Genomic DNA, 14,809 nt, shown 5'->3' with positions numbered 1-14,809 from the left:
ATGTACAACTATATAATTCAATAGTTTGTAGAAAAATGTCTATCTCACTATCTAAACCATGAACCCAAAGGTGGCAACAACCATGTTTATTTTGCTCACCATTACATTCTCCATGTTTAGAAATGGTATGTACTCAATAAATATTTGTCCAACTAATGGATAAGACCTCTCCACTGTTGGCTCTTTCATAATAATGTATTCTCAAATGTTCCTTCCACAGGCCTCCCCTCTCCTCTGTAGCCTTCCCACAAGCTCATCTTTGTTTTCCCATATCCTAAAGCATAAGCATTCCCCAAAGAAGAGATCTTTGGATCCCTTCTTTACACTTCAAGTACTGCCTCTATATCAATGACTCTCAAATCACTCTCTCCAGTGGACATATTTTGAGAGCTCCAATTCCACATTTCTTTCAACTGTACCCAGTACCTTTTGCTGGGCTGTGTGACCTCAGTCAAATCAAGTGACTCCCCATATCAGGATCAGTTAGCTTATCCATAAAATAAGGGTGTTGCCTCTCTACTGCATATAGAAGAAAGTTCTAATTCTCCAAGCTAGCATTTAATATTATTTACAGCCAAGCTCTCTACCTATTTTGCCAAATATTTCTTACATACATTTACCATACATTTTACTCCAACATAACTAAGCTCCTCACTGTTCCTAATACATGTCCTCTGTTTTTCTGGCCTCTTCCTAGAACACCAAACTGTACCTCCAAAGTTTGCTTAATCTTTGAAGCCCAGTTCAAACACCACTTCTGGGAAGCTGCCTTTGATCTCCTTGCATACCCTTATTTTATGCGTTTGGATTACATTCTCCTAAAATTATAGTTGTTTGTATATTTCTTCTCTCTCTTACTTGACTGTGTCATCTTGGACAGCAGAGGCTATTCCTAAATCAGCCTGTATCTCCCACATCGCCTTTGGTTCATAGCACTTAGTAACCTTATACTGAATGGATTCAGTTTAGGCTATATCAGTCATCCTACTTAAAAAGATTTTATCAGTCCCTGTGTTTCTGAAATAAACATCAAAATCCTTACAATGGCCACTTCAACCACATCAGCTTTTGTTCAATTTTTCAAATTCACTATGCATCTCAAGGCCCTCATGCATGCTCTTCTCTTCATCTACAAAACTGCTCTACCCTCACAATAACCCTACCCCACCTCCATGTCTCTACTCACCCTTAATATCACTTCCTCAAGGAAGCTTTTCTTAAACCCCACACGAGATCAGTTTTTTCTGTTCTATACCTTCATAGCCCCACCCTCATACTTCTCCTTCATAGCATTCATTACTGACTGAAATAACAGTTGTGTGAGTATCTGATTTATGGCCTCTTCCCCATCAAACTATAAGTTCCAAGTAAGCAAAGGCCATGTCTGTTTTGCTCACCCTTGTATTATTGGCATTGTGCTTATTATCTACATGGTGCTTAACCACATCACTGAATAAACGTTGAACCACTGAATTGATGAACAATTGATTTAAAGGTAAAGACTTGGGACTTAGGGCATATAAAATCTTTGCCTGGCTTGCTATAATTCCTTTAAAATAAAATTGGGATTCCAGGTAAATTGGCCTTATATTCACTATTAGAAATTTATAAAATAGGATAAATACTGCCTCCCAAATGCTGGAAGGAAACCAACATTACCTTCCTTTAATGAATGTATGGCTCCAAAAGGCATAACTAACACCAAGTGACTTGCTCATTCACTTAATGAACATTTATTAAACACCTACTCTATGCCACACACTAGGATAGTAGCTGATAGTACAATAAATTGGAGTGACAATTTACTTGCTTAGAATATATAATCTAAGAGGTGCATTTATAAAAGCTTTAAAAAAACCTTATGACAGTCACAACAAGTGATGCTACTTTGAAAGGATATTAAGTTCCTTGTCAAAGGAGACATTTAACCTGATGGTGAAAAATCATTTGGCAAAAATGACTTTGAAATTACAACTGGGCCAAATCTGGGCCTCTTAAAGTACTGGTAGCCTAGACTAGTGCTGTTCAAAGTGTGGTCTACAGATCAATGACTGTCTGCAAACTATTATTGCCAGGCAGTAATGACCCAGGAGCAGAAATTCAAAATAAACACTTATAAAATATCATAGCAATTTAAAAATATTTTTGTCTGTTGAATCTAGTAATAAAAATGTGAGTTTATATTTTGTCTTTTCTTTCATTTTCTAATAATTCATAATGTATTTTACTAAAGTAACAGTCTGTGATGGATAGGAAAATTTTTAAAAAACTGGTCTTTCAACAAGGTAATTTGAAAAGCACTGGAACAGTAGATTCAGGATTACCTGGTAGTTTGTTAAAATGGAAAATCTCACGTTGTACCCCCAGACCCTCTGAGTCAGAATTAGCATTTTAACAAGATCCTCAGGAGACTCTTTTGCACATTAAAATTTGAGAAGCATTGGCCTAGATGATTTCTGAAGCCCTTAGAACCCAGACTTTATAATTTACTTCAGATAGAGGCTTTATAATTTACTTCAGATAGAGGAGCTGAAAGACCCTTGGTGATACAATCCACCTCATCATCATTTTTAGATGGAAAAACTGAGGTCCATGGAGAGGTACTCAGGTGTACAAGGTAACCGACAAATTACAGAGCTAGGAATAAAACTCAAGTTCCCTAACACCCAGGTCAGTTCTCCACTCTAACACACTGGTGCTCACTCCTATCCCACCCAGTCTCTGCACCATCCCCTCAGTGATGTCATTGTTTCTCAGATACTTTCTGATACAAGAATTTATTCTTCTACCTTCCATATACCATGTGAACCTTGAATCACCACTATTTCAAGTGTCTCCTTTATGATAATTGCCCTAAATCCCTGTTGCTCAAATCTTCCCACATGCCCATTGTCTGGCTGCTATATGGACATTCTGGGGCTTCAGAAGGACTAGGACTAACTGATTTCTGGTCTTTATGGGGAAAAAACAGAGCTGCTTTGTTCGCATGAGTCCACTTGATACCAAATAGCAAGCTTTTCCAAGGAAGAGAACATACACTATCAAGGCTGCTTTAGAAAGCTAAGTATGCTCAGTTTGTGACTGACAAACAAGAGGATGGGATACTGGGTCATATTAATAAAAATCTAGCTTCCAAAATGAGGCAAACGATGATCTTTACTTGTGATCTTGTCAGTTCTGAGGCTTTGAGGGGAGAGGTATGACTGCTGTCTTCACTGTCTGAAGAACTATTATTAAGAAGAAGCAAATTTGTTGCAACTAGTCCCAAAGAAGCAATGAATACAAGTTACAGGGAGACAGACCTTGGTTTACAATGGGGATTACTTTCTGGCAATCAGAATTGCTCAAAGATAAAAAGAGCCATCTAATGAGCTCCTGTCACTGCAGGGAGATCAAATAGAAATCAGTCAATGAATTGAATGCTTCGGACAAATTGAAGAACTGGGTGGAGAAGTACAGCTTAATGACCTTCCAGTTCCAAGGTTTTTAATATTCTAAAATTTTCAGGACAAGGTGACTCTAAGCTCTCAGAAAATAAGAGCAAGATTTGGTCCTGAAAAAAAGCAGTCTTTTGCTGGATGTGAGATGGATGAGGTTATGACAGTGAAAAAGCGAAGTCTTTCCAGGTAGCCTTTTCAAAGGAAAGCAGGCTGGCCAAGGAAAGCCTTTAGGGCAGCTTCTCCAGGAAACCCAGGTGAGGCTTGGTTCCACAATGGCCAGCCACTATGCCCCAATTTAAGTTCCTGTTACTCTACACAAAGGCTACGCTACTACTTTCCTTTTTTTTTTTTTTTTTTTGCCAAGCAGTACCCTCCCTCTCACACCTACACACCTAACCAGCAAAGGCGCAAAATTTTCCCCAAGAAGGTAGTAGTGCTTAATGGTCAAGACCATGCATTCTAAAACCAGGTTGCCTGTGTTTTAATTCCCAATTGGGACATGTAATTACTCTGTAACCTTGGACAGTTACTTAACCTCTCTGTGCTTCAGTTTCCTCATCAGTAAACCAAGAATAATAGTATCTGCTTTGTAGTGTCGGTGTAAGAATACACATTAAACCCTCAGCCTAAGATCAAAAACATACGAGGCACTCAACAATGTTAGCAATTAGTATTGTTGATGTAATAATTACTACCATGGGCATGACAGTGTTGCTAACTCAAAAAGCTCCCATCAAGCAACCAGATCCCTTCTCCTACCAGTTCAGAGGGTAGGAGACAGCTACTACAACAGCTTCAGCCAGTCTTTGCATAGCTCCAGACACCCAGAACCTACTGATCCTCAATAAACCATACAATTCGCAGCAGGAATCCTGGCTTCTCACCCTGCTCTAAATCCAAAAGCCACCCCTCCCCCAATTCTCCTGCCTATGCCACCCTCAGCCACAATTAGAGGACCAGCAAACTGGGAAGCCAATTCCAGACAAACCATCAGGTGTTTCTTCCTTCTCAAGGACACAGCTGGACTTACACCATGCCTGCCAGTGGGATGGGGTAGGGTATCTGAATCCCTGGTCTAGCCTGTCTATACAACTACCTAGGATGGGGAGTGGGCAGGCAATGGGGCTTCCCACAGGGAAGCAAGAGAAGCCTCCCAAGTTTGTAAAGGAACTCGGGCCCAACCCCACAATGAACCCCTTAAAAGAAGGGGGGAGGTCTCAAGCTGCTTTCAAAAGAAGCAGTTATTTACAACTTTCCACTCAGTTGCATCTGGGAAAGGTAAAAGGGAGATGGGGAAAAGAGCTGCATGGTATTCTCCCTCTTTCTCAATTTCAGCAATGAGAAACAGCTGCAGAGAAAGAGTTAAATGAGGAAGGAAGCTCCAGCCATTACCCCATCCCCGTGCCTAGGGCTGTCTGGGGGGTCATGACTGTGCTGTCTGCTCTGGCTAGGGGACACTGGGTGGCTTTCTGCAGCAGCTGCTGGCCCCCCAGGCAATTTGCAAGGTCAAGGCTGACCTGTTTCCAAAAAGGAACAAAACAATTCACTGACAATGAAGCAAATCGCGCATACACCACATCACAACCCCCCTCCCCAAATCAGGTTTTACCCCAGTGCCTCCCTGCCCAGATGCCAACTCTGGGCTTCCACCAGCCCCACTGGGGAACCCAGGATAGCATCACAGCTGCAGAGCTTGTCTCGCCTCCCCGGCCAACCCAAGGAGACTCTCCGTACGGGGGAGAGAGGCTATCGCTAAAGGAGACCTGAGCTTGGGGGAGGGGGAAGGAGGGACATCTATGTTCCTTACCAAGCGCCACAGTCACTTCCCCGAGGCAGAGAGAAGAGAAGGATGAATGAATTGAAACAAGTTGGAGATTGAGTCCTCACAGAGCTCGGCTTCCTCTTCTCTTTCTCTGGGTCTTTCTCCTGGTCCCTCTCTCGTCTCTCTGGTTTGCTCGCTAGCTTGCGCGCGCTCACGCTCTCCTCTCCCTCTCTCTCCTCCCCCTCTCCCTCTCTCTTTCTCCCGCCTCTCCCTATCTCTTCTCTCTTCCCTCCTCCCCTCCCCCTTTGCTGGCTTTAGATTCACCATTGCCTGGTGCTGAACACGCGGCTATGCTGGGGCTCCGGAATACAGTGCTGCAAGGCTTTGGATCTGTGGTTGTTTTAGGAAAGACTAAAGTAGTATTTTATTATTTAAGATTTCCAGCAGAGAAATAGAGGGAAGCTCAGAGGGAAGGGGAGGAGCAGAGGAAGCAAGGGGAACAGAAAGAGAGCAAAAGGGTAAGAGCAGTGAATAGGAGGATAAAGGAAGTATGGATTACCATGCTGTGTGTAATGCTTGCTAGCTGCTCCAAGACAGAAAATAAGTGGTCTGTTCCCCTTATATCCCTATGGGTGTGTCTTCTTAGCTCAGGCTCCAAATAAAGGTTTCACAATCCTGTCTGTTCACATTCCATCTCTGAGGACAGTAATGAGCTAAAAAAACTACATCAAAGAGGTTGTCATTCTCCCTCCACTAAAAAGAAAGGGTTTAGCCACGTTGATTCCCTAACGACCTAACTGCCACCTCCACCCCCCACCAAGTAGAAGTGTGAACCCAATTCAGAACTGTCAATTGGAGCTTCCCTCCAGGCAAAACAGACAAGCAGCAGAACCACAATACTTCCCTTTCAAAAACCTCAGAAGGCAATATTGGTATAGGTAAGTGTGTGAGCCCACATGTGAGTTTGCACATGGGGGAATAGGACAGAGAAGAGATTAGTTAAAATATAAAAGTATTGTATTCCCATTGGGGTAAAAAAAAAAAAGTAAACTGAGCAAAGTACAGTAACAATACAATAGAGGGTAAAGAGACCTAGGCTAAGAACAAAATAAAGGAACTTAGGTTTGAGTCGTGCCTCTCAAAATTGCTCCACTGTGCCTTTGACAAGTTTAATCTGGCTCTCATTGTATCTCCAATGGCAAAATGAACGGTGATAGATGTAGATGATCTTGAAAGACTCTTTGAGACCTAACAATCTAGGCTCTAAGACAGGAAAAATCCCAGGTGAAAGAAATTAATCTGTTGATAGTGAAAAATACACTACCAAATTTCAAAATTTCTCCAAAGATGGGTCCCCAGATGGGACCCCAAATCACACTGGCATGACATTCCATTTTGAATGTTTTAAGGGCAATATGAATATGAGCATATATGTAAAGAGCTGCTCCTATCCTACATACAATGTTTAGCATAAAAATAGTGGCCTCAATGCATATACAGTGACTCGGACATGGTAGGCATGTAAAATTTTTCCCACAGTGGGCTATTTTTATCCCCCTACCCCAAATTCCCAATACTCTACTCTTGTCCAGTGAGGAATATGTGCTCCACTTCAAATACATACTTCGTCTAAAGCATATACGCATATATTGAATATAGAGATAGGGATCCATAGGCTCAGAGTCACTGAGCTAAAAGGACCCAGAGAGATAACCATCTCATTATGCAGAAAGAGAAACAGGCCTGCAGAAAAAATATAGCTCACATAATCTCATAGTGAATCAGTGATAAAATCAAGACCAGCACCCAGTCTGCTGATCCCAGACATAGTATTTTTGTCCACCAAAGCAACAGGTAAGCTTTACATAAAGCAAGTGTATTTGTTTGCATAAATGTCTGTTGGATTTAATGGATTAACAAAATGGCAAAAAGAAGTGTATGTACTGGCATAAGGTTGCTGTGTTATTTTCTAGGGCTGCCATAACAAATTACAATAAATTTGGTGGCTTAAAACAACAAAAATATATTGTCTCATACCTCTGGAGGCCACCTGAAGTCTGATATCAAAGTGCTGGCAAGGCCAAACTTCCCCCAAAGGCTCTAGAAGAGAATTTTCCCTTGTTTATTCCAGCTTCTGGTAGCTTCTGTCATTCCTTGGCTTGTAGAAGAATCACTCTAATCTCTGCCTCGATCTTCAAATTGTCTTTTCTTCTGTATCTCCGTATGACCAAATTTCCCCATCTTTTTTTTGTTATAAAGACACCAATCATTAGATTTGGGCCCACCCTAAATCCAGAATGATTTCATCTTGAGATCTTTAATTACTTCTGCAAAGGTCATACATCCAAATAAGATTACATCCTTAGGTTTTTGGTGGACATAAATTTGGGGGAGATGCTATTCAACCCACTACAGTGGCCAACTTTTATTTTTGTGAAATAAAGATACTAACAAATAAACCATCTATGATATCATCATTTTTAAAGAAAAGATATTTTAATACAAATAAGCTAGATGAAGATATTCTCATAATAAAAACTGTTCTTTAAATTATACAATTTTAGCTCCTTGAAAAATTAATAGCATTTTCATAAGTGTTCTCAGTTCACTGCAAACCACAGAAAAACTTTACTAGGACCACTTCTGGTAGTAATAAAGCAGTTTTTATCAAGCCAATCCTGCTGCAGATAACAATAAATTCTGGACAAAAATAAAACAACAATCTGAATGCTTGGAAAGTGATCATAAGCAGGCATAAATTGGAAGAGAGTTAACAATGGAAGGTTGACAATTGGAAGAAAGGTACAATACTAAGTGAATTTCCATTTTTAAGGAATTTTTGCCTAAGGGCAGGCCCCATGAGGCAGGCCCCAGGCCAAAACAATAACTAAAACTTAGAGAAACTATAAGTGTTGCAGCTGTTAAATGTTTAACAACTGGCTCTTCAGGAAAAAAATAAATAAAAGCCTGATTCATAGCATTTCCTAATTTCTGTAGTGTAAATATTCCCACCATGGCCAATTCCATCAACATGAAGTTGGGAAGAGATGTACACAGTTGGCTCTCACAAGCCAGTACCATTCAGCTACCTAACACAACTGCTCACAGTCCTAGTGGCTTGAAGAACAAGAAGACAAAATTCAGGATAACCACTGAAGCTGGAATGTGATGAGAGAAATTCAAGAACGGTGAGGACAACTCAGTGGGAGATCCCAATCCTGTGTATAAACTGCCCAACCAAATCTCTGTTGGAACCATAAATTATGCGTGTGGGGACAGGTTCAGCCTAAATAAAGCTGAAAGAATTAAACAGTTTTCACTGCTGCTCACCACAAGGGAGAGTTTAGAGTTTCAGTTCAGTTAACTGCCTACAAAAAAAAAAAAAAAAAAGAGCATTACTTTACAGAGAAACAAAAGAATGTAGAGATCCTACAATATATCATTCACAAAGTTCAGGGTATACTCCAAAATTCTAGGAAAAAAAAAAACACAAAGAAACTGGAAAATATTACCTATACTCAAGAGAAAAGGCAATCAGTGGACAATAGTCCTGAGATGGACCAGATGTTGGAATTAACAGAAAAAAATTATAAGTCATCCATCACAACTACACTAATGGACATAAAGGAAAATACATTTTAACAGATGAACAAATAGGAACTTATATCAGAGATATAGAAACAATTAAAAAGATCAGATGCTAGTAACCATACATTACATCATTAGTTTTTGATGTAGTGTTCCATGATTCATTGTTTGCGTATAACACCCAGTGCTCAACTAATGATGTACTATATGGTGACTAACATAACATAATAAAATAAAATAAAATAATAAAATAATAATAAAAATAAAAAGATCAATAAAAAGAATCAGATGCAAATTCTAGAACTGAAAATTAAAATTTCTGAAACAAAATTAGTTGGGTGGGCTTACCAGCAGACTGGAAATAAGAGAAGAGACAGTAAGTTAACTTGAAGACATATTAGTAAATATTATTCAAGCTGAAGTACAGAGAAAGAAAAGATTGAAAAAAGATTAAAAGAGCCTAGGTAATCTGTTGGATAATATCAAAATTCTAACCTACATGTAATTGGAGTACCAGAAGGCAAAGAATAAAAGAAGGAAAAATTTTTGAAAAATAATGCCTAAAATATTTCCAAATATAATGAAACATAAATTTGTAGATTCAAGGAACTCAGTAAGCCCCTCACTAAGCAGGATACCACAGCCAGGTAAATCAATCAAACTACTCAAAATCAAATATAAAGAGGAAATCTTGAAAGAATCTAGAAAAAAATAACATACTGAGGAACAACAATACAACTGACCATTGATCTCTCATCAGAAAAAAGTTATCTTTAAAGTGCTGAAATTTAAGGAAAAAAAACTATCAAAACAGAATTTTACATCCATCAAAAATATCCTTCATGAATAAAGGCAAAATAATGACATTTTCAGTTAAATGAACATTAGGATGATTTGTTACCAACATATTTATAGTATCAGAAATATTAAAGGAAATTCTTAAGTCTGAAGGTAAATAAAACCAGATGAAAATTTGGACCTTCCAGAAGAAATGAAGAACATTAGAAATGGTAATATGAGGATAAATATAAAATATTTTCTCTTAATTTATTTGCTACATATATATGACAGCTTAAAGGAAAAATTATAACATTGTAATGTACAGTATATAATGTGGATAGACATAATACACATGACAACTGTAACATGAATGACGGGCAGGGAGAAGAAGAACTGTATGTTGGCAAGGTCCTTACATTTTACATGAGACAGTACCATATTGACTGTAAGCAAACTTTGATTCATTCTAACAAGTAAATCCTGAACAGACTGAAAAAAAACATGTTTTGAATCCATAAAAGAGGTGAGGACATAGGGAAAACTGCTGCCTCCAGGACTGGAGAGACATAAAAGTTAATTCAGGGAGTCACAGCTTACCACAGAGGAGACTTCCTCACTGAAACTGCCAAAGAACCTGATGCCATCGTAGGAAAACCTGAATTACAATTGATGAATTGCTTAGAGGCTCAGTGTGGGCAAGTATGAGAGTTGAAAATCCCAGGGGGACATTAATAGGGAGGCCCTCACAATATTGTGACATTTACCTCCCAGAGCTTGACCAGGTTCTCACAATAAATATTGGAGAAAAATGGGGCGCCTGGGTGGCTCAGGTTAAGTTGGTTAAGTGTCTGCCTTCGGCTCAGGTCATGATCTCAGGGTCCTGAGATCGAGCCCCGCATCGGGCTCCCTGCTCGGCGGGAAGCCTGCTTCTCCCTCTCCCACTCCCCCTGCTTGTGTTCCTTCTCTCACTGTGTTTCTCTCTGTCAAATAAATAAATAAAATCTTTAAAAAATATATTGGAGAAAAAAATCCCTTGGGCTTCTGGCAGGGGGAGGGAAAAAGGAACCATTTTGAAATATGCCAGAGCACTCTGTTCTTTCTTAACAAGCCCTGCCCTCAGGAGAACCTAGTTAATCAGAGCCTATTATCAGAGAGTAACTGACTAGGGAGGAAGGAAATACCCAGCTCCAATCAGCTCTAGTCTATTGCATGGGAAAAGAAAAATACCCAACTCCAGCCCACTCTAGTCATCCTCTCCTAGGAAGGGAGAAAAGAACTTGTGAAGTTAACAGCCCAGAGGCACAGGCTTACTAAAGACTGAGACCTAATCATAGGACAATAGGACACTTACCCCCACATCTCACCATCACATTACTAAAGGCCTATATACAGCAGTTCCTTATAGCTAGTATATCATGTCCAACTGCCAAGAAAAAATTACAAGGCATGCCAAAAGGTGAAAAAACACAATTTGAAGAAACAGAACAAGCATCAGAAACAGGCATGACAAGGATGTTGGAATTATTGGACCAGGAATTTAAAACAACTGTGGTTAATACACTAAGGGCACTCATGGATAAAGTAGACAGCATGCAAGAACAAATGGGCAATGTAAGCAGAGATGGAAATCCTAAGAAAGAACCAAAAAGAAATGCTAGAAATCAAAAGTACTATGCCAGAAATGAAGAATGCTTTTATGGGCTTATTAGTAGACTGGACACGGCTGAGGTAAGAATCTCTGCACTAGGGGATATAGCAATAAAAACTCCAAAACTGAAAAGCAAAGAGAACAAAGACTGCAAAAAAAAAAAAAAAGAAAAACACAAAATCCAAAGATTTGGGACAACTACAAAAATTGTGACATATGCATAATGGGAATAACAGATACAGAAGAAAAAGAAAAAGGAATGAAAGAAATATCTGAAACTATGACTGAGAATGTCTCCCAAAATAATGTTAGACACCAAACTACTGATCCAGGAGCTCATAGAACACTATACAAGAAAAATGCTCTCCACAAAAATAAACTACACCTAGGCATATCACTTTCAAACTACAGAAAATCAAAGATAAAGTAAAAATCATATTTTAATTACTATAGCTTTGTAGTACAGTTTGAAATCAGAAAGTGTGGTGTCTCTGGATTTGTTCTTCTTCCTCAAGATTGTTTTGGCTATTTGGGGTCATTTGTAGTTCCAAAGAAATTTCGCGATGGTTTTTCTATTTTGTGAAAAATGCCATTGGAATTTTAATAGGGATTGCATTATATATATGGATGGCTTCGGGTTGCACGGACATTTTAACAATATTAATTCTTTCAATCCGTGAACACAGAACATCTTTCCACTTATTTGTGTTTTCTTCAACTTCTTTCATCAAAATTTGCAGTTTTAATTGTACAGATATTTCACTTCCTTGGTGAAACTTATTCCTGGTATTTTATTGTTTTTGATGCTTTTGTGAATGGGATAGTTTTCTTTACTACTTCTTCAGATATTTTGTTGTTACTATATAGTAGAAATGCAACTAATTTCCTACAGATCTTAAACCCTGCAACTTTATTGAATTCATTAATTAGTTCCAACAGATTTTGCTTCGTGACTTTCTATATATAAGATTATATCATCTGCAAATAACAATTTGCTTCTACCTTTCTTTTTGGATGCATTTTATTTCTTTGTCTTGCCTGATTGCTTTAGCTAGAACTTCTAGTACTATGTTGAATAAGAATGGTGAGAGCGGGCACCCTTGTCTTGTTTCTAATCTTAGAGAAAAAGCCTTCAAACTTTCACTGTTGAGTATGATTTTTGTTGTGGTTTGTCATATATTACCTTTATTATGTTGAGGTACATTCTTCCTGTATCCAATTTGTTGAGAGGTTTTTATCATTACAGGATGCTGTATTTTCTCAAATGTGTTTTCTGCATCTACTGAGATGATTATATGATTTTTGTTTTTTATTCTATTAATGTGGTATATCACAATTATTGATTTTTGTATGTTGAACTATCCTTGCATCCCAGGGATAAATACCACTTGGTCATGGAGTGCAATCCTCTAAATGCATTGTTGAATTTAATTTGGTAATATTTGTTGAGAATTTTTGCATCTATATTCACCAGGGATATTGGTCTATAGTTTTCTTGTGGTATCCTTCTCCAGCTTTGGTATCAAGGTAATGCTGGCGTCCTAAAATTAGTTTTGGAGTGTTCCTCCCTTTTGAAATTTTGCCCAACCCCTGGCAACCAACAATCTACTCTTAGTTTCTAGAGTTCAGCTATTTTAGATTCCACTTATAAGTGAAATCATACAGTATTTGTCTTTATCTGCTTGATTATTTCACTGAGTATAAATGACCTTAAGTTCCATCCATGTTGTCACAAATGTCAGGATTTCCTTCTTTTTTATGGCTAATATTCAATTGCATATATATACCGTGTTTTTTAATCCATTCATCCATCAAAAGACACTTAGATTGTTTCCATGTTTTGGCTATTATAAATAATGCTGCACTGAACTTGAGGATGCAGATATCTCTTGGAGATACCAATGTCACTTCCTTCAGATATATACCCAGAAGTGAGATTTATAGACTATATGGTAGTTTTAATTTGTTGAAGGACCTCCATACTGCTTACCATGATGACTGTACCATTTACATTCCCACCAACAGTGCACAGCAGTTTCCTTTTCTACACATCCTCCAACACTTGTTAGCTCTTGTCTTTTTTGATAATAGTCATTCTAACAAGTGTGATGTGATATGTCATCGTGGTTTTGATTTACATTACCCTGAGAATTTTTTTATGTTAAGAGCCTTTTAATGTACCTGTCAGTCATTTGTATATCTTGTTTGAGAAAATGCCTATTCGGGTCCTTTGCTCATTTTTTAATTGGGTTGTTTTGTTTTGATTTTGTTATTGAATATTATGAAGGTTATTAAAATATGTTTTGGATATTAACCCTTTATCAGATACATGGCTTGTAAATATGTTCTCCCATTCTGTAGGTTGCCTTTTCATTGTGTTTATTGTTTCTTTTTTATGCAGAAGCATTTTAGTTTGATGTATTCCCATTTGTCAACTTTTGATTTGTTGCTTGCACTTTTGGTATAATATCTAAGAAGCTATTGTCAATTCCAATGTCATGGAGATTTTCCCTTTTGTTTTCTTCTAGAAGTTTTATGGTTCCAGGTTTTACATTTAAGATTTAATCCATCTCAAGTTAATTTTTATGAGTGGTGCAAGATGGGGTCCAATTTTATTCTTTTGCATGTGAATATCCACTTTTCCAGCATTATTTGTTAAAGAGACTATCCTTTCCCCATTGAGTATTCTTGGCTGCTTTGTCAAGTATTAGTTGACCATATATATGTAGGTTTATATCTGGGCTCTCAAGTCTTGTTTCATTGGTCTATGTGTCTGTTCTTCATACCATACTGATTTGATTGCCATAGCTTTTTAATACAGTTTTACATTAGGAAGCATGATGCCTCCAGCTTTGATATTCTTTCTCAGGATAGCTTTGGCTATTTAGGGACTTTGGTGGTTCCATACAAATTTTAGGATTATTTTTTATTGCTGTTGAAAATGCCATCGGAATTTTGATAGGGATTGCATTAAATCTATAGATCTCTTTGGGTAGTATGGACATTTTAACAATATTAATTTTTCTGATCTGTATACTTGGGATATCGTTTTCAGTGTCTAGACCTCTTACTGCTTTAGTTAAATTTATTCCTAAGAATATTATTTTTATGATATTGTGAAGGGAATTGTTTTCTAAATTATTTTTCCAGATCATTCACTTTTAGGATATACAAACAATTCATTTTTGTGTTTTAATTTTGTATCCTACAACTTTGCTGAATTCATATATTAATTCTAACAATTTTTTTGTGGAAACTTTAAGGTTTTCTAAATATAAGATCATGTCATCTACAAACAGAAAATTTAACTTCTTACTTATAATTTGGTTGCCTTTTATTTTTCTTGCCTAGTTGTTCTGGTTAGGACTTCCAATACTATGATGAATAGGAGTGGTGAGAGTGGCACTTTTGTCTTATTCCTGATCTTAGAGGAAAAGCTTTCAGCCTTTTACCATTGAGTATTATGTTGGCTGTGGGTTTCTCATATATGACTTTTATTATGTTGAAGTACATTCCTTCTATACCCAAATTGTTGAGAGTTTTTATCATAAAAAGATGTTAAATTATTTCAAATGCTTTCTCTGAATTTGT

At 37.8% G+C, this 14,809-nt stretch overlaps 1 protein-coding gene across 2 annotated transcripts in view; it reads right to left on the bottom strand.

Moving 5' to 3' along the window:
* The window catches only part of GABRA3 (gamma-aminobutyric acid type A receptor subunit alpha3), a 352,889-nt gene extending 347,106 nt beyond the window's left edge, over window positions 1-5,783 (bottom strand). Inside the window, exon 1 of one of the 2 annotated variants that reach the window (XM_032397394.1) lies at window positions 5,762-5,783. The gene's annotated coding sequence lies outside the window, so the exon portion shown is untranslated. Of the gene's footprint in view, window positions 1-5,247; window positions 5,426-5,761 lie in introns of those variants that run through there. The other variant, XM_032397393.1, reaches the window with a different exon arrangement.
* Window positions 5,784-14,809: the final 9,026 nt, after the last annotated feature.

This window comes from Phoca vitulina, unplaced genomic scaffold, assembly GCF_004348235.1.
Source record: "Phoca vitulina isolate PV1807 unplaced genomic scaffold, GSC_HSeal_1.0 scaffold99, whole genome shotgun sequence".
NCBI classification, from domain to species: Eukaryota; Metazoa; Chordata; class Mammalia; order Carnivora; family Phocidae; genus Phoca; species Phoca vitulina.
This window is presented reverse-complemented; position numbering and strand designations above follow the sequence as displayed.